A 21125-nucleotide genomic window follows, 5' to 3' on the forward strand; every position below is an offset into this window, starting at 1 on the left:
ACCACTGAGCCATCTCTCCAGCCCCCTCACTTCTGTTCTATGAGACAGGGTCTTGTTATATAGTCTAGGCCAGCCTGGAACTCACCCTATAGCTCAGTTTGGTCTACAACTTTCCGTCTTCCTGCCTCACTCCTGAAGTCTGGGCCTCTAAGTATCTGCTGCCAAACTTGACCTGACTCTCTATGGGGTGAAGATTCAAAATTCTCAGGACCTTGGGAATCCTGGATATCTGAAGTTAATAATAAAGGGACTGCCTGCCAGCCAAGCTTCATGTGACTTCAGTTTCTAAGACCCTGAATCAAAGGAAGGCAAGGGCAGGGCAGGTGGGAGGGAGAGCACTCTACCAAGCTAGCAGATGTGGCCAGAGCCGACAAGAAGGACCAGGAGAGCAAAGTGATTGCTCACTCTGGTAACCTGTATGCAGGATCTGATTTGCAGGAAGACATGGCATCAGGAAAACCTTGCTCATCAGGGAACTGGGAGGGTAAGTGGGAGGGACTTGGCTCTGACAGAAGGCGGGAGGCAAAGGGAGCCAGTCAGGGTCAGACACACCCAGACACACCGTGGGACCGAGGCTGGGCTCTTCAGGGGCAGATGGCTACTTCTGGACTGTTTTCACTGCCAGACCAAATGTGTGGTGGGACAGACTTTACTTGGGAGCAAATGTTCCTTCCTGTCTGCCTAAGTTCCTGGGGTGATGGAAGAGCTGGGGAACACTGAGAGGCGCTGTGTCCTGATGGGAAAGGCTCTGAGTTTGGGTCTCAAGGCAAGAGGCAACAAGGGCAAAGCCTACCCCCTTTCTTTCCTCTAGATACCCAGCTCCTCCCCAGTGGTTGTCTGCCAGGTCCCACAGTGGACTGTTTGCTCTGCTTCCAGTTCCACAATCGAGGGGCCTGGTACCGAGCAATGGCAGGCACACAGGTAATCCAATCCTCTCATGCTTGAGGGCAGCATTCATAGCTAGAACAGCTATAGCCAAGGTCTTGGCGTAAGGCTAAAGAAAAAAAAAAGAAGATAAAAAAGAAAAGAGGACAAAAATTCCTCTAAGATGGTGCCTCTAAGATGGCGCCCCAGGAACCAGGCAAAACAGAGTAACATGTGCTTTCCCAAGCCCTAACCTCTGGGCAGTCAAGCAGTGCCTACAATCTAACACCTTGGGTTAGTCTTCCCGAGGGAGTCAGGGACTAAATGACAAAATCACACTAACACCAGGTGTTAAGAAAAGCTGCAGCGCAGGAAGAGGTGGCTGTCCCCCAGGGTACCAACTGCCCCATAGCCTCAGTCTTGGAGGCTTTCTGGATCCCCGGCTTCTCTTCTTGCCAGGTCAGAGCAGGGCATGGGGCCTGTCAGTTCAGGCGGGCCCTACTGTCTCCTCATCACCCCTGCTCTTTGCCCTCTAATGGAAGAAGACCGCTCAGTCTGGGCTGAGCATGCGTGGCGACTCTCCTTGCTGCAGGAGAAGACGTTCGGTGTTCCTCTCATTTGAGCCTCACTGCTGGCCTGGCTCATGGCAAAAGAAACCTCAGGCAGCAGACAGCAATCTCCCAAGCCACATGCAACGGCTGCATCTGGCTTCCTGCCAACCTCAGTGGGCCTCCTAGGCTAAGATCCTTCTCTGTTGCTCTGTAGCTCAGGCCTTGGCTTGCAATCCCCTGCCTCAGGCACCTGAGTAGCTGGGATTACAGGTCTGTGTCACCAGGCTGAGCTCAGATTGCCTTTCAAACTATTCCAGCCAAGTGTAAAGGTGCACACCTTTAATCCTAGCACTGGGAAGGCAGAGACAGACCTCCATGAATCTGAGGCCAGTGTGTCTGGATAACGAGTTCCCTGCTGGCCAGGGCTACCCAGTGAGACCCTGGCTCAACAACAATACACAAAGAGCCTCTTCTCTAAACACAGGCCTACCTTTGTTCATCAGCTGTCAGGTTGTAGGCTTCCTAAATCCATACCTACAATTCAGCCCACGGTAGCCTCAGAGTAGGAAAACTACCCAGTAGACATGTTTCTAAGGATTCCTCACAAACCACTATGACTCCATGTGGCCAGGACACTGGATCCTGGAAATACTCAGACAGAATAGCTGGAGTTATTATTAATAATAACTGTAGCACTCTTGTTATAGGAATTCAGATAGCATCGGACATCTATTGTGTGTGAATGTATGTGATACATGCACAGGCGTATGTAGGGGAGAATGTATACCGTGTGTGTGTGTGTGTGTGTGTGTGTAGGCTAGAAGACGACTCTATCACTTTCAGCCTTTATTTCCTTGAGATAGGGGTCTCTGAACCTGTGTCTGTCTGGCAGCTGGTGTCGCAGTGAGCATCCTGTCTGCCCTCACAGCATTGGGGTTACAGGTACACATCTGGTCATGCCTGGTCTGTGAGGTGGATGCATCCTGTCTGCCCTCACAGCATTGGGGTTACAGGTACACATCTGGCCATGCCTGGTCTGTGAGGTGGATGCATCCTGTCTGCCCTCACAGCACTGGGGTTACAGATGCACATCTGGCCATGCCTGGCCTGTGAAGTAGATGTCTAGATTTGAACTCTGTTCTTCATTCTTGCAGAGCAAGCACTTGTACCCCGAGTCCTTTCCCCAGCCCGACACCTGACATCTTTGCGCCTCAGCTCTATGAAATGTAACTTGATCTTCCTTCCTAAAATGACCTAGCAGTAAAGGTTTGAGCACCTGAAGTTACCACAATTGATGGAAACACGCCATCCCAAATGCCTGCACAGCTCCAGCCAGAGTCCTGGCTCTCGAGAGCAACTACTTCCACAGGCCAGAAGTCCTACTTGAACAGTCTCATGCTCTGCCGATGGAGCTGGCCAGGCGTTGGAAGAACCTATTTTAAGTTTTCCCAAAGGTCCTATAGGCCTAAGTGGTTCTCTACCACAAAGGAATGTTTAGATCCAGTGGAAGATGAGACAGACAAACGGCCTCAGTTCCAAAGCCTCCCGGCGAAGTGCTTTAAAACACACTCCCTCAGAAAGGTGAGAAAGCACCCTGGGCAGGACGGTGAAGGGGGCCAAAACTCCTGGTTCTCGGGTGTCTGGAGATAACGCCGTGAGAAAACAGCAGTCATGAAGAACATGGACTTCAAGGTCACAGGTCTGAATGTTGGTTCCACATTAAGCGCTGATTAATGATATAAAGTTATCATGAGTTTCTGGTCTTTTAGCCTCAGTTTTCATACCTGTAAAGGGACCTAACACGACCTGCCTCGTCAGGCTGTTGTGAAATGACATGAGACAGTGACCCCCCAGTATTGGGCACACAGTGAATGGTCAATAAACAGTTACTCATTTTTTTTTTTTTTTCTTTTTTGGTTTTTCGAGACAGGGTTTCTCTGTGTAGCTTTGCGCCTTTCCTGGAACTCGCTTTGGAGACCAGGCTGGCCTCGAACTCACAGAGATCCACCTGCCTCTGCCTCCCGAGTGCTGGGATTAAAGGCGTGCACCACCACCGCCCGGCTCAGTTACTCATTTTTTAAGGAAAACTTTTGGAGACAAGAGGTTTTTGGATGTTTTTGCTGTCCCCAGACATCCCTAACCATAAGCTGGGCGTAAGGCCTCACTCATCGTCCACAGACGTAGTGCAAGGGGGTACGGGCTGTGTGAAGGGAAAACTGAGCACATAGGCTCACAAAAGCCCGACTCTGCACAGTGGAGGTTGTGGGGCTTTGTGTGTTTTCCCTTTTCTGTTTTTCAAGACAGTGTTTCTCTGTGGCGCCCTTGCTGTCCTGTGTCTTCACTTTTTAGAGCAGGGCCTTTGAAACAGGAAATGATTCTAGCCTAAAGATCACAAAAGACAAGAATCACCGAGTTAGCTGAAGTTCCTTCGATGGCTGCCCTTCAAGTCTTTTTTTTTTTTTTTTTTAAATAATTTATTTGTATTTATTATGTTCACTGGTGTTTTGCCTGCGTGTGTGTCTCTGTGAGGGTATCAGATACCTTGGAACTGGAGTTACACAGTTGTAAGCTACCATGTGGTGCTAGGAATTGAACCCGGAGCCCTTGCCTTTTAAGTAGTTTTTTTTTTTTTTTTTTTTTTTTTTTTGAGACAGGGTTTCTCTGTGTAGCTTTGCGCCTTTCCTGGGACTCACTTGGTAGCCCAGGCTGGCCTTGAACTCACAGAGATCCGCCTGGCTCTGCCTCCCGAGTGCTGGAATTAAAGGCGTGCGCCACCACCGCCGAGCTGCTTTTTAAGTTCTTAATGGCGTCAGGCTCCTCTGGTCTTCCGGGCTTGTCAGTTTCCACCTATAGCAAATTTCCCACTGTCTGGCCAGGCTTGAGGATCTTTGTTTGCACAACTCAAACATCTTATGTCTCGGGCAGGAAGGAGAAAGCCTTTTTCTTTCAGCACACAGTAAACTTTTCAGACGCAAAGCCAGATACCCTCTCCTAGAACCAGGAGAACAACCTGCCCGGGCATCGCCTAAATCTTCCTCTGGATCTGTTAGAGGATTGAAATGTTTGTCAACTCTGGCATGTCTGAAGAGAAACAGTCTCGTTTTCCCTGTCTCTCTCTCTCTCTCCTCACTGGTTATGCCTCCCAGTGAGGAGGGATCTCGTCTTCTCCAGATGCGGTACAGGTTTGCACTTAGCACTTCCCCGGCCTAAGAACAGTTACTCGGGGCCGTTCTCACAGTGGAGTGGTACCCAGGGGTTGAACAATTTGTGAGGTAGATTCTGATAAGAGAAAGCAAATGCCAATTCCTTCCCCAGAATTTACATTTACAGTTCCAAATTCTGGACAGGTTAAGGCTATCTGAGCACTGAAAAGACATTCATTCTGGAAGTGAGACTCTCGCCGCTGGGTCTCACTGCTCATGGGCACTGAGAAAAAAGTTCCAATCGGCAGCTTGTGTTTGGGAAGTAGAACTGCGCTGAGAGCGAGAGCAAAGGGCCAGAGAACCGGCGTAGTGGGAAGGTGCCTGCCATCAAGTCTGCAGATATGAGCTCCACCCCCAGAACCTCCTGAGGAGGAGAGAGGCAACTCCTGAAAGGCATCCTCTGACTGGTCCAAGTGTGCTGTAGCACGTACACCAGTCGTCTTCTTCGTTTTTGAGCTACCCCTGGCCTGGAGCTTACTATGTAGACCAAGCTGGCCTCCAACTCCCAGAATCTGCCTGCCCGCTGGAGTCCAAGGCATCACTCCCACACCTGTCCAGTTCTCCGATCAAGTGGGGTACACTACTTCTACCGGCACCCTGTTGACACCCAGTGCTTAGCAACGGAGCTGCTCCTCTGCTGCTTTCCTTCACCGGCTTTGAACCTGTGGCTGTTTTCTCAGGGCCTGAGGTTCCCTTCCACCCCTCATGAACAGCACCCCTCCCCACCTCCGGAAGACACCTGTATCTCACAGGCTTCCCAAGGAGAGATTTGCTGGCAGGACCTCTCTTGGGGCAACAAACACGTGACTGCTACCATCAATTTCCTCACTGGAAAGTGCTCTGAGTGGATGCTTCACACTCCAAAGAGGGCCAGCTCCGGTGTGGATTCCTCACACTGCCTAACCAAGTCCAAGGAACAGTAAACACTCAACAAGCTTGCAGAATTAATTTAGTAACACAGGCTCAACTAAAAAGGAAAGGAATCTCTCATTAGGGTCACATGGTAAGATTAGAATTGGCTCTGACAACCTAACACTCAGCACCGTTCCCAGTACTGATAGGCTTCTAAAGCCCTCAGTGCCACGTCCTGCCTCACGAAGCCAACAAGAAAAGTGGGAAACACACACAGGTGGAGCTCAGCAGGGTCAGGTGGGACCCGATGCGTGGCCAGGAGGCCGAGCTGCTGCTGCACAATCACTTGAGATGGTTTGGAACAGCCTCAGCCTCCCGATGAGGCTGTCTTTGAACTCTGATGTCTCACCCTCCAAGGGCTGAAATTGCAGGCATGGAACATTACACGTGGCTGCACACTCTGAAGGCAGGAAGTGAGGCCTTACTATACTCGCCACGACATGTATAAAGGTCAGAGGGTAACTTGTTGAGTCCCTTCTCTTCCCCATGTGAGTTCTAGGGACCAAACTCGGGTCAGCAGCCTCAGTGACAAGTGTCTTTAGCGGCTGACCATGGAGTGTCAAGTTCCCTTCTCTTTTGGTTACCATCTCTTCAGTTTATGGCACTGTGATAGTGAACTCGGTGCAACAGTCTAGGTGGCAGGACCCGAGACAGCAGCTTCAGGAAAGTCCGTTTACTTGGACGATTCTGACCCAGACTGACAGCCGAAGCTCCCATCAGAGACAATCTGAAGGGCAGATTTTCACATACGGAGAATGAGCCAAAGATGGAAAGAATGTCCCTTTACTCCACATGACATTCCTCAGAAGTCAGATTCAGCCCATTCCGCAATGTCCTGCTGCGGTGTGTTCTAGTCGGTGACAATTTCCACAGCATAAATTCCACTCAGTTGTGCAGTGCGCTCATAGATTAATAACCGGGCCAACACGAGCAGAGACACATGGTGATGTCTGAGCAGCCAGGTTCAAATACTTGCTGAGCTATTTTTAGCATTTGTTTACATAGACCTAAAAGATTTGCACCTCAAAGGACAAGAACAAACAAGGAGATTCATGAGTTCCAGGTCGAACTAGTACCCAGGGGAGACTAGTAATTCCTCCAGAGACTGTGCTGCTGCTGCTGCTGCTGCTGCTGCTGCTGCTGTGTGTATGTGTGTGTGTGTGTGTGTGTGTGTGTGTGTGTGTGTGTGTGTGTGTCTGTGTCTGTCTGTCTGTCTTTCTCTCCCCTCCCCCCTTAAAACAAAAATATGTGAATGTATGAGGAGGCCTCTGTGGAGGCCAGAAGACTGTGTGGAATCCACTGGAGCTGGAAATACAGGCAGTTATGCACTATGCAGCCCATGGGTGCTGGAAACTGAGTGCCAGTCTTCTGCGAGAGCAGAAAGCACTCTTTAGCCAGAGATAGCTCCCTAGCCCCATCTTTTTAAATGCTGTGTGTGTTTTTAAGAGACAGGGTTTCAGGGGCTGGGATTAAAGGCATGGGAGCCACACTTGGCTCACCAGCTCTAATCTTTTCTTTTCTTTAAATTATTTTATTATTTTGTGTGTATGAGTATTTGACTCGAATGTATGTACTATATGTGTTCAGTACCTCTGGAGACCAGAAGAGGGCACTGAATCCCCTAGGATTAGAATTACAGACAGATGAGAGCCACCATGTGGGAGCTGGGAACAGAACCTGGTCCTCTACAAGAGCAGTCAGTGCTCTTAACCACTGAGCCATCTCTCCAGCCCTTAATTCTTTTTATTTCATTTTTTTAAACGTGTGTGTGTGTGTGTGTGTGTGTGTGTGTGTGTGTGTGTGTGTGTCCGTCCGTCTGTCTGTCCGTCTGTCTGGGCATGAATGTGCCATGGCCTAAGTATGGAAGTCAGAGGACAATGTGCAGGAGCTCTCTCCTCTTATTGTGTGGGTTCCAGAGATCAAACCTGAGTTGTGAGGCTTCACTGTAAGTGCCTTTACCTACTGAGGAATCTCTTTTTACTTTTCTTTTCTTTTCTATCCTTTCTTTTTCTTTCTCCCTCCCTCCCTTCCTTCCTTCCTTTTTTTTTTTTTTTTTTTTTTTTTTTTTTTTTTTTCTGAGACAGGGTTTCTCTGTGTAATTTTTGGTGCCTGTCCTGGATCTCACTCTGTAGACCAGGCTTGGCCTCGAACTCATAGAGATCCGACTGGCTCTGCCTCCCGAGTGCTGGGATTAAAGGCGTGCGCCACCACCGCCCAGCCCCACTGAGGAATCTTGCTGGCCTTATGCTTGTTATGTTACACTATGTCATGTCCTCATGAATGTGGCCCAAAATAATCATAGGAACAAATGGATGATTAAAAGGACAGAATGCAGAGATGTAAGAGCTTTATGTTTCAACTCTCTTTCTGACCAAGAGACAGACACACAGTCACACACAGACACACACACACACACACACACACACACACACACACACACACACAAGATAAGAAACTGTAAAAATAAAAATCCACACTGCAGGTGTGTAGGTCAGGCAGACAAGAGAGGTGGGATCTCAAGATGAACAATTTTCAGAGCGCACAGGACAGAGCGGTATCTGAATTTTAACCCCAACCACAATAAAGTACTGTTTACCCAGGCTTCAAAATCAGTACCAGCTGCTGGGTGGTGGTGGTGGGTGGTGGCGGCGGCGGCGGCGGCGGCGGCGGCGGCGGCGGCGGCGGCGCACGCCTTTGATCCCAGCACTCAGGAGGCAGAGGCAGTTAGATATCTGTGAGTTCAAGGCCAGCCTGGTCTACAAAGGGAGATCCAGGACAGCCAGGGATACACAGAGAAACCCTTCTCAAAAAACAAAACAAATGAGGATCAGGAAGTTATACTCTTTGTTTGTTTGTTTTTTCTGAGACAAGGTTTCTCTGTGTAACAGCTCTGTCCTGGAACTCATTTTGTAGACCAGGTTGGCCTCCAGCCTCCTGAGTGCTTCCCACCCAGTGTGCGCCACCACTGCTGCCTAGCAGTTACACTCTTAATGGCAGCACTACCATATGAAGTCTTCTCCAAGCCTAGCCATCTGAAAATTGAGAAGATGCAAAAGGATCACAGTGCTCCACAAACAATTCACCTGCCTTTTTTTTTTTTTAAAGATTCATTATTATGTATATAGTGTTCTGTCTGCACATATTCCTGCAGGCCAGAAGAGGGCACCAGATCTCATTACAGATGGTTGTGAGCCAACATGTGGGTGCTGGGAATTGAACTCAGGACCTCTGGAAGAGCAGTCAGTGAGTGATCTTAATCTCTGAGCCATCAGAGGCTTCCAGTTTGAGGAAATAGGATCAGCTGAGGAATTGGCGAGGTGAGGTTAGCTATGGCTTGTTCTGTTTCTCTGATCTTTCAGTGTTCACCCCAATACCTGGCTTGCGGGTTTGTTTTTATTAATAAGACCTTTTAAGATTTGTGTTACGGCCAACAGGACTGGTAAGACAGATAGATATTCAGAGGGTAAAGGTGCTTGCCACCAAACCTGACAACCTGAGTTTGATCCCTGGGATCCACTTGTTGAAGGAAGAGAACCAACTCCCTCAAGTTGTTCTCTGACCTCCACACACTGGCTGCAGCACACAGCACACCCATAACCATGTAAATGGGAGTCCAATTCCATGATGCAGGAATCAACTCACCATAACAACCTTGCATGTATATGCAGATCACAACAGAGCTAAGACTTGGCAGACTGAAGGAAGGAACTGGGATCAGCAGTCAGGACTGCCGACTCCACCATAGACAAAGCGGCAGCGACTGTCACACTACCAACCTACTTGACCTAAAGGGTATTTATAGAAAACTCTACTCAATGACAGCAGGATAAATACACTCTTCTCAAGTGCACACAGAACATTCAACAAGATAGACCATATGCTGGATCATAAGCCAAATCACAATACATTAAAAGAACTGGAATCACACCAAACATTTTTTGACCACCAGGGAATTAAATAAGAAATTAATAACAAATATATCTGGAAAATCCCCAAATAATTGAAATAAAATGACACATTTCTAAATGTCACAAGAAAAACGAGAAAATATTTTGAGCTGAATGAAAATGAAAACAGAACATCAGAATTTATGGGATGTTGTTAACCAGAGGAAAACTTAGACCACTCAATATTTGTATTAGAAAATGAACATGATCTAGGGGGCTGGAGAGATGGCTCAGGGGTTAAAGAGCACTGGCCGTTCTTCCAGAGGACCCGGGTTCAATTGCCAGCACCCACATGGCAGCTCATAACTGACTGTAACTCCAGTTCCAGGGGACCTGACCCCCTCCCCCACATACATGCAGGCAAAACACCAACGCACATAGAAATAAATAAAAAAGAAAGAAAATAAACATGATCAAAAACTCAATCCCCTGTTTCTAACTCAAGTGAAAAAGAAAAGCAAATTCAAGCCAAGTGAAGAGGAGGGAGTGAGATGACCTTATAAACCAATGCAGCAGAAAATCCGTTAGACTAAAGCTGACTTATGAAAAGATTAATGAAACTTGTCAACTTCTAGCCAGACTGGTAGGAAACAAAAGAGGAAATGTAGACTTTACCCACATCATTAATGAGAGAGGGAGAACATCTAAACCTATAGGCATCTCAGAGAGAAAGGATATGGGAGCCAATACGTCAATCAATTCAACTGTCTATGAGCAACTTCTCATATTAACCCTGCTGGCTGGCACATGCCTATTATATCAGCAGGAGGGTCAGCACCGTCCTCACTACACAGGGAGCTCCAGGCCATCCTGGCGTACATGAGACCCTTGTGGAGAAGTTAATAAAACGGTTGCAATCATAAAGCAGAAAACCCCAGGCAGGGAGGATGCCTGACCCCCGAGTTTCACCTCCGGGAACTGTTGTGGGATATCTGTGCACCGTGTGAAGATGTGTGGCTGTGACTGTGTAATAAGAAGCTGAATGGCCATTCGCTAGACAGGAGAGACTGGCAGGACTTCCAGGCAGAGAGAGGAAGAATCTGAGCATGCAGGAGACACTGACCAAGTCAGACACACAACAGAGGAGAGGTCAAAAAGCCACTTGGTAGAATGTGGATTAACAGGAGCAGGTTAATTTAAATGATAAGCGCTAGCTGGCAAGAAAGTCAGACTAAAGGAACCACGTGGCAGGAGGAGAGGACTGACTCCAGCAAGCTGTCCTCCGACCTCCACATGTGTACCAGGCACACACACAAAAGAAAGAAATGTAATTTTAAAAATAACTGAGTAGAAAAATAGACTATACTTAAATCTATTACAGAAACCGAACTATGGGGCTGGAAAGATGATTCAGCAGTGGCTGCTCTACCAGAGGACCCAGGCTCAATTCCCAGCACCAACATGGTGACTGGCAATTTTAACTCCAGTCTCAGGGGATCTGATGCCCTCTTCTGGCCACTGTAGGCACAGCACAGACACACACTCGGAAAACACCAGTACACATAAAATAAAATGAAATGAATAGTGTATCAAGAGGGATTTATCTCAGAGGGGGAAAATCTACATGCTCATCTCATAAGACACAAAGTTATTAGCATCCAACATCCCAGTTGGGTGGGTATTGTGGTGAATGTCTATAACCTTAGTGCTTGGGAGGCTGAGGTAGAAAACCACAGATTTGGGCTACATAGGAGGCCTTGTTTCCAAAAGCAAACACATTTCTAAAACTTTTCAGCAGTCATGTAACAGAAAGGAACTTCCTTAGTTTGAGCAACGGAGTCCATGAAAACCTACAGCTAAATTTGGTGCAGTACCTTACAGCTGTATTCTTAGAATTTTGGTGGCTAAGACAGGATCATCATGAATTCAGACCTTACAGAATGAGACCTTTCAAAAACACCAAGGCATCATCAGGTAATGGTGGCCCACACTTTTAATCCCAGCACTTGGGAGGTGGATCTCTGTGAGTTCCAGGACAACCAGGGCTACAGAGAGAAACTTTCTCAAAAAGAAGGAAAAAAGAAAACATCGAAAAATCACACAGACAAACCAAAACAATGGATGGTGGATAAAACCATCAGTTCAAGAGCTGAGTGGTCATGGTGCATGCCTTTAGTTCTAGTACTTAGGAGGCAGAGGCAGGCGGATGTCTGTGAGTTACAGGCCAGCCAGGACTACACAACACAATGAGACCCTGTCTCAAAAAAACAAAAACAGGGGCTGGAGAGATGGCTTAGTGGTTAAGAGCACAGACTGCTCTTCCAGAGGACCCTGGTTCAATTCCCAGCACCCACATGGCAGCTCACAACTGTCTGTAACTCCAGTTCCTGAGACCCAACACCCATGGCAAAACACCAATGTACATGAAATAAAAGTAAATTAATTAATTAAAAACAAAAAACAAACAAAAAAGACCCTCAAAACCAAAACGAAAAAAAGTGAAATTGAAAATACCACTTACATAACATAAAGGTAAGATATCATAGGAGAAACAGAACAAAAGAGGTGAAAAACAGTACACTAAAAAGTATAAAACACTGATAAAACCCTAAAAGATCTAAGAGATGCATCCACGGATTTGCAGACAGTATTAGCATGATTACATTTTGGATGCTGAGCATTTATGCACACTCAGTCTAAAGACATGCTCTATCATTGAGCTACATCCCAAACAGTGTATTAAGGTGTCAGTTCTTTCTAAACCTCTCTATAGAGTTATCACAACTCCAATAAAAAGCTCAGCAGCCATGATTTTTTGTTTTGTTTTTTCATTTTTCAAGACAGGTTTTCTCTGTGTAACAGCTCTGGCTGTCCTGGAACTTGCTCTGAAGACCAGGCTGGCCTCCAGCTCACAGAGCTTTGCCTGCCTCTGCCTCTCAAGTGCTGGGATTAAAGGTATATGTCACCACTGCCCAGGCAGCAGCCCTTTTTTTATTTTTAAATAGAAAAGCCATTTTATTTTGCTTTATATGTAAATTCAAAGGACTCAAAATATTAAAAATTATTTATTTATGTATACGAGTGCTCTGTCTGCACGTACTCACTCCTGCATGCCAGAAATGGGAGTTAGCTCCCACTGAGCCACCGTAAGGGTGCTGGGAATTGAACTCAGGACCTCTGGAAGAGCAGTCAGTGTTCTTAACCACTGAGCCATCTCTCCAGCCCTTTAAAATCAATTTTCAAAAAGAATAAATATAGGCTGGGTGGTGGTGGCAAACGCCTTTAATCCCAGCACTCAGGAGGCAGAGGCAGGCGGATCTCTGTGAGTTCAAGGCCAGCCTGGTCTACAGAGCGAGTTCCAGGACAGGCTCCAAAGTTACACAGAGAAACCCTGTCTCGAAAAACTTAAAAAAAAAAAGAAAAAGAAAAGAAAAAAAGAAAGAAAAAAAAGAATAAACATAGAACACTTCCATTATTCCATTTCAAAATTTACTGTAGACCTAAATAATCAAGACAGTGCAACCACAGTGTGGCAGGAAGGCTCAGTGGTTAAGAGCACTGGTTTGCTCTTGCAGAGGGTCTGATTCCCAGCTCCCACATGGTGTCTCACAACCACCTGTGACTCCAGTTTCAGGGGTTCTTCTGGCATCCCTGTAAGGGCATTGCACACATGTGGTGCACATATACACACATACATGCACACAGGCAAAACATTCACAAATATAAAAATAAATACATCTTAAAAGAAAGACATTGTGGCCATGTATTAGACATATAAACCAACAGAACAGGACTGACTTCTGAAATGGATCTGCACATCATGGTCAACAGACTCCAACACACCAAGGCTTATTAAATTAATTGTTTATTATTCATTCATTTATTCATTTGTCTTCAGACTAGGTTTCATGCAAGACTGGCCTCAAATTTACTCTGTCGTCCAAACTGGCCTTGCTCGCCTGATCCTCCTGCCTCCACCTTCCAAGTGCTGGGGTGACAAGTGTGTGACACTCAGCAGGTTTATACAGTGTTGGGGCTCAAACCCATGGCTCTGAAGATGCTCTGCAGGCCTTCTACCAACTGAGCTGGACCTTCAGCCCTCGAAGGATTTCAACTGGGAAAGGACAGTTTTTTGAAGAGATGGCAATGGAATGGGGCATTTGAGGGGAAACAATATTTACGTTTACTATACAATAAACACACACACACACACACACACACACACACACACACCGTGAAATAAATCACAGATCTAAATGTAAAAGTCTGAATGATCTAAATTATGGAACTTTTAGATGAGGGCTGACAATATGGCTGAGAGGGTTGTCACTAAGTCTGAAGACCTGAGTTCAATCCCTGGGCCATATGGTGGAAAGACAGAACTGGCTGGCCCCTGTAAGTTGTTCATGGCTCTACACACATGCTTTGGCACACACACATGCTTTGGCCCACACAAGCATCCCTCTCCACCTACAATAAATAAACAAATGTAATTTTTTAAAAGTATAGAAGAAAAAGAAAGTTGAGAACTTTTGCACCTGGGACTAGGTAAAGATTTATACAGGATGTCCTCAAACTTGCTCTGTAGCAAATGGTGACCTTAAACTCCTAATCCTCCTGTCTCTGCCTCACTGGGATTACAGGCATGCACCACTACATCTGAATTTTAAACATTTTTATTGATATGTAATTTATTTATCTCAATTTTAAGTATATAGTGCACTGTATTATTTATGGTTCAGTAATATTCTACCAATCACATCTTGTTTATCAACTGAAGAGGGATACTCAAGTTGCTCCTAATTTGTTTTTTATTATTATGAATAATGCTACTATGAATTTTGTGCACAGCTCATGGGATAGACACATATTTTCATCTCTCTTCAGCAAACAGCCCAGATACCACAATGTTTGAATCTTAGAAAGAAGCCAGACCCACAAGGCGCAGAGCACTGTTCTGTATCTGTTTCCTCTGAATTAAAGCAGTCTCTCCTAGAGAGAAGAGGCAGGAAAGACTCCTGGGAGGAAGAGACTTAGGAAAGCTAAAAGACCAAAGAGCTCCTTCCCGAGATCCCACAAGCAGTGAATATGCCTGGGTGACAACCGGGGAGCTAACTCAAAGTGACGCAACCTTCGTAAGGAGCCGCCTGTGCTGGAGTGGACTCTCACTGGTGATGCTGCTGCCCAAGGCACCCATGTTTCTGCAAGGAACCCCAGCAACAAACCACCAGTTCACCAAGCTAGAGCTGCGTGGAACTGTACTGCTGGTCTGTTATGGGTGTCTCACCTGGGGTGAGTAGACATTTACTCATGCCTCCCTAGGGAAAGTCACACACAAGGCACACATTGTAGGAAGGTCTATAAAAGACAAGTCAAACCTGTAAGACCATAAATAAAACCAGTGTTTGCCTATGGCCCAGACACAGAGTGAAAACAGATTTCTGAGTAGTGTCATCACTTTCGGGGTGATGAAAAAGTTTCTTAAGTTTTCAGTGTGTGCAAGTATGTGCTTTTTGTGTGCAGGTGGATTTGTGCACACGTGTGTGTCAGAGATCAACACCAGGTATCAGTCTTCAGGAGCTGTCCACCATGCTTTGTAACAGGATCTCTCATCACTGGGACCCAGGAATCCCTGATAAGGGAAGGCTCACTGGCCGGCAAGATATCGGTGCTGAGGTTATAAACACACATCATTATACCTGGATTTTTAGGTGGATGCTAGATATCAAACACAGGTCCTCATATGTGTGCAGCAAATACTTTATGACCCATCTCTCTGTGCTCTATCTTTTAAAAAACAATTTACGTAGACACTATGATTTCAAGACCAAATTAATACCTAAGAAAATTATCTAATTAATTCTCTCTGTGTGTGTATGTCTGTAGCAAGTGAGAGTGAGAGAGAGAGAGAGAGAGAGAGAGAGAGAGAGAGAGAGAGAGAGAGAGAGAGAATGCACGTACTCAAGTATGTGGAGGTATCAGCTCTCTCCTTACACCACGTGGGGCCTGGGGATTGAACTCAGGTCATCAGGCTTGGCAGCAAGCACCTTTATTGTTGAGCCATCTCATGACCCCCCAACCCTTTTTTTTTTAAACTTCTGGCAATCCTTTTGCCTCAAGCCTCCTAAGTAAGGGCTGCAATTACAGACAGAGCCACTATGCCTAGAGGAAATGACTGCAGTGGCTGGTTACACATTTCATTCTATGCTAACTACACTTCAATAACGTTGAATACAAAATAAAGCTCAGTAACCCCATGACTAGTAGTAAGAAGGATGTACACAGCCCTAGGTGAAAAGCTTGCTTCTGTGGTGTCAGTATTCCACTGCAGACTGGGACAGGAGTGCTTGGGACTGGTAATGCTGTACAAGTTCTCAATGTTTCAACAGTGAGAGGGTCCTTCTCCTTGTGTTCCTCCCTCTAGCCCTGGACCACCCCACAGTCTTCCCCGATGAATCAACAGTGTCTAGAATGCTGCCCCATGGGGCACTAGTCAGATGAAGGCTGACTATCGGTTGTACTTGCCTGGACCCGACACACACATTAAGGTCCTCAAACTGGAAGGTACTGGGTGACCATGGCTCTTCAAGAAGAAACTCATGCTGAGAACAGTCATCAGTCAATCATTTTTGGATTTGTAAAGATGCCACAGATGATTGGAGGTTTGAGAACAGGGAGGTTTACTCACCCTTCTTAGGCTTATGAAGGGTCAGGAGGAGCTGTGGCCATCCTCGCAAAACACAGCTGCTAAGAGGCCCACAGGAACACACACCATGCAGCCAAGGTCTAACACCAAAGCGTGACTGAAGCCGCACGGCTGCCTGTGCCTGTGTTCCTAGCACTTGGGAAGTGTCGGCAGGAAGATCACAGCCAGCTCTGACTACACAGCAAATTCCAGGCCAATCTGAGCTACAGGAGACACTGTCTCAAAGGAGAGGAGGGAGGGAGGGAGGGAGGGAGGGAGACAGACAGGAGGGTGTTAAGTTGGGCAGGGTGGCACGTGTCTGTGGCACTTGGGAAGAGGATGCAGAAGGATCACAACCAGTTGAAAGCCAGTGTTGTCTACATATTGGGTTCGCATCTCAGAAGATAAAAACCCCAAACAGTAGCGCTGCAGCCCCTGCGATCCGAGGACAGATGCAGTCTTGGAGTTTATGTAGCTCTTAGATTGGAACAGCAAGTACTTCTGTACTGTTTGCACAGAAGGAATCTGGGAAGTCAGCCTAGGCAGGCACATATTTCCTGTCCTGTACCAAAGAGGCTCTTAAGCAGGGAGGTCTCAGACCAAAGTTGGCCCTGAGAGTTTCCTTCAGAGGTAAGAACTGGTTCTTTTTCAGAGTACCTTAGCTCAAAACGACAGAAGGAAGGAAAGAGAGAAGGAGAGAGAGAGAGAGAGAGAGAGAGAGAGAGAGAGAGAGAGAGACAGAGAGAGAGACAGGCACTGAAGGAGGAAGGACCCATAACCCCCTCCACACAAAAAACCAAACCCAAAGCCAAGAGCCAAGGTCCAAACAACAGCAGCCTGTCACAAAACCACAGATACTTGTCGAGTATTCGTTCCTCCACTGGGCACTGAAAGTGACTTTCTATCTGCAATAACTTGATTTTTCTCTCCTAGGGAACTATCACTTAATGTGACTTGTTTAGAAAAAGTGATTCAGAGGGTGGAAGTCCAGGCTTTCAGAAAAATGGTCTGTGCGAAAAGCAGTCACTTCCTGACTGCAGCCTCCTGCATGCACTATGCACACACCACTTCCCGACTGCAGCCCCCTGCATGCACTATGCACACCACTTCCCGACTGCAGCCCCCTGAATGCACTATGCACAAGTTGGCTGTTCTGGTTTTCTTCCCTCTCTATTATAATTTCCTATACTTCAGGAGCAAATCCAATTTTAAAACCAATTTAAGCTGCCCAGTTCTCACAGTTCGTCCATGCCTTTCAAGCCTGCTTCCAAAGGGCTTTCTACTGCCTGGAGACTTACTGATCTGGCAGGCTGTGCTGCCCTTCAGCCAGGTAGACCAGATAATGAACCTCACAGTGGGTGATTAGTAAGAGGCCATCACTTGGTGAAGACTGTGACAGCAGCTTGCCTTAATTTCCCTGGGCAGTCACCCCACCTCCCTGAATTTATTTGGCTGAAGCCACAGACAGTCCTGTGAAGCTTTCTTTGCACTAATTACAGATCCCTGTGTAAGCGAGGCATCTATTCACGCTTAGAGGTGTCAAGGCAATGGGAGTGGAGGAAACACAAGAATCCATCAGGCCTTTACACTTTGTCCAGATCCAGCCAACAGACACATGTGTCTGCACACCCCACCTGAGGCCTCTTTCCTTGCAAACACGGTAGCTCAGAGAGTTAAACACTGAGCTGAAGAAATCACCATCTCTCAACAGATATAGTGGTGCACACCTATAATCCCAGCACTTGGGAGGTAGAAAGCAGGAGGATTAGGAAGGAGTTCAAGGCTAGCCTTCTCTGATCCTAACTCACTAGTCTCTGTCTCCTTACCAGGGCCTTGAGTATTTCCCACCCCTAATAGTTAGAATCCCATTTGTGAGCTCTGCCCAGCTTCCCTTTGAGCTGACTGGATTATTTTTCAGATTGCAATTATCATGTGATTATAGTGGTTATAAAAATATCAAAATACTGTTATGGGTCCGAAAACTATTTCAAGGTGGAAAGGTGGCTCAGCATTTAAGAGCACCTTGGTTGCTCTTACAGAGGACCTAGGTTTATTTCCCAGCACCCAAATGGTGGCTCAAAATCATCTGTAACTCCAGTTCCAACGGATCGATCACTCTTTTCTGGCCTCCATGGGCATCATGTGTAAACATGTTGTACAAACCTACATGCAGGCAAAACACTCATGCACATAAAATAACAATGACACAAATATTCCCAGTCACATACAACTCTAACAGAGACACAACTTTGCAAAGGGTACTTTCGGCCTCAGCTACCATCACGGGGCAAGCCAGGCTCTTTATATCCTGGATAAGTTCTAAAGACCTTCCTGGAGAGCTGGCAGAGGACACAAACAATCTTCCCAAAGATCACATGGAAGGAAGGAATGAAGTAGTTAACTCCTAACACTCCTCCCTAGCCCCACAGTGACTGAGGGGACAAGAGCAGGACTGCTCTGCTGTGACTCATCAAGGCTGGCCAGGTCCTGCAGCCTGCCTGCCTGCCATCCCTCTAGCACTGTCGATGTCAAAGAAGAATCTTCTGACAGTGGAAGACACAATAATAAACAGCTCTTCTCCATCAGTGAGACCTTCACTATTCACCCAGCTTGCCTGGGCAACAGGACTTCTGACTTTTGAATAATACAGGCATACTACTTTAAAGGCAGTTAAGAAGCAGGGCAGCAGTGGTGCATGCCTTTAATCTCAGCATTCTGGAGGCAGAGGCAGCTGGATCTCTGAGTTCAAGGTCAGCGTTGTCTACAGGCAGGGCTACGCAGAGAAATCCTATATCAAAAAACAAAACAAAACAAAACAACCTAAAAAACAAGAGTTAAGAGGCGATGGAGATACAGTTCAGTTGGTAGAATGCTTGCCTAGCATGCAAACAGCCCTGGGGTGGAGCCCTGGAATCACAAATGGGGCATGGTAGGTGGCACAAACCTTGTCATCAGAGCACTCGACAAAGTGGAGGCAGGAAGATCAGAAGTCCAAGGTCATCCTCAGGCACCAAGTGAATTCAAGGTCAGCCTGGGACATAAGTCTCAAGGGGGGATTAAACTTTAGTGTGATATGGTTCTAGGAAGAGAAAACAGGATGGGGCACCCTGTGTAAAATCCAAAAGTGCCCTGGGACCTTCCTTTTTGTTTTTGTTTTGTTTTCTTTTTTTTTGGGGGGGGGGGATGCGTGGGCAGACAAAGTTTCTCTCTGTGTAGCCCTGGCTGTCCTGGAACTCCCTATGTAGACCAGGCTGGCCTTGAACTCAGAGATCCTTCCACCTCTGCCTCCCAGCAGGGAGATTAAAGGTGTGCTCAACCATGCCTGGCTAGGGAGAATTTCTACAGAGGTGGCTTCTTCGAGGAAAGTGAACCACATGAACTTCCTGCTAAGGAAGTCCAGACAGCATCACAGCCTCTCTCCCTCAGTAGCCACCAGTGTGCTGGGGCTGGGGTCAAAGGCCTGGACTGAAAAGGCGGAACTGTACGAACAGCTGGCTCCATGTTGTACACTAAGCACCACAGATCAGCCCCCCCCCCCCCACTTACAGCCTCGAGGCTGTCACACACTCACACACAGAGGACCAACTACTCTGAAGATGAAGTCTCAGGTCTGGCTTTCCTCAGAGGCTGGAAGTTCTTCCAGCTTTTTACCAAGATTTTTCTGAGAAAGTTTTCTCAAGCAAAGGATTCTACCCAGGCTCTTAAAGACACAGAGCCCTCAAAGTGGAGCTCCCCTCTTATTAGTATCTCACTTTTCACTGGAAATATACTAGGCTGGGCCTGGTGGCTCAAACCTCTAATTCTAATATCTAGGAGGCTGAGGCAAGAGTATGGTCACTAGTCTGGGGGCCAGACTGGGCTACTCAGTGAATTCCAGGTTTGCCTGAGCCATAGAGAGGGACATCTCAAAAAACAATTAAAAAAAAAAAAAAAAAAAAAGAAAGAAAGAAAGAAAGAGAAAGAGGGGGAGACAGAGAGAGAGAGAGAGAGAGAGAGAGAGAGAGAGAGAGAGAGAGAGAGAAAGAAAGGCTAGGTATCATTTGGATTTCTAAATGCCTAACAGTCATCTGTAGTTTTTCTTTGTTTGAGACAGGATTTCTCTGTGTAACAGGCCTGGCTGTCCTAGAACTTCACTTTGTAGACCAGGTTGGCCTCAAACTCACAGAGATCCCCCTGCTTCTGCCTCCTGAATGCTGGGATTAAAGGTGTGCGCCACCACTGCCCGGGTCATTTGTAGTTTTTAAGGTTTATTTTTATGTATATGTATCTGTGAGTATCTGCAGGTATATACTATATGTGTATCATGTGCTTGCTGATGTCTGTGGAAGCAAGAAAGGGTGTTGGACATCTGAAGCTCGAGTTACAGGTGGTTGTGAGCTGCCCAATATGGGTTCTGAGAACCAAATCCTGATCTCCTGCAAGAGCAGCAAGTGTTCTTAACTGCTGAGCCAGCTCGCCACCCTGAGCAGTCATCAGTAAGGGCTCTTAGGATCAGGAGAAACCAAACAGATTTAGAAAGTTTACAGAAGTAATACTTAGCAGCTTTCAGCAATACTCAGCTTGTAATAGTACTTAAAAAAATGTCTTGAGGGCTGTCAAGATGGTTTAGCCAGTGTAAACATCTGCCAGCAGGCCTGAATTTGATCCCTAAAGCTCACATGGTAGAAGGAAAAAACCAACTCTGAGCATGCACACACACATGCCCCCATACAACATACACACAATACATGTAAAAAGTGTCTTATACTGTGGTGATATTGTGTTCCCCAAAATATCGTGCACCCTAATAAACTTATCTGGGGTCAGAGAACAGAACAGCCACTAGATACAGAGGCTAGAAAATGGTGGTGCACATGCCTTTAATCCTAGCCTTTTGGAGGCAGAGATCCATCCGGATCTCTGTGAGTTCAAGGCCACACTGGAAACAGTTAGGCATGGTGACTCACACCTTTAATCCCAAGAAGTGATGGGAGAAAGCAGAAAGGTATATAAGGCGTGAAAACCAGGAACTAGGCCTGGTTAA

At 46.6% G+C, this 21125-nt stretch overlaps 1 protein-coding gene across 1 annotated transcript in view; it reads right to left on the reverse strand.

The window, feature by feature from the left end:
* Positions 1-21125, reverse strand: part of Armh3 (armadillo like helical domain containing 3) — a 175499-nt gene that overhangs the window by 4071 nt on the left and 150303 nt on the right. The window lies entirely within an intron of this gene.

Source organism: Peromyscus leucopus, chromosome 1 (assembly GCF_004664715.2).
Source record: "Peromyscus leucopus breed LL Stock chromosome 1, UCI_PerLeu_2.1, whole genome shotgun sequence".
NCBI classification, from domain to species: domain Eukaryota; kingdom Metazoa; phylum Chordata; class Mammalia; order Rodentia; family Cricetidae; genus Peromyscus; species Peromyscus leucopus.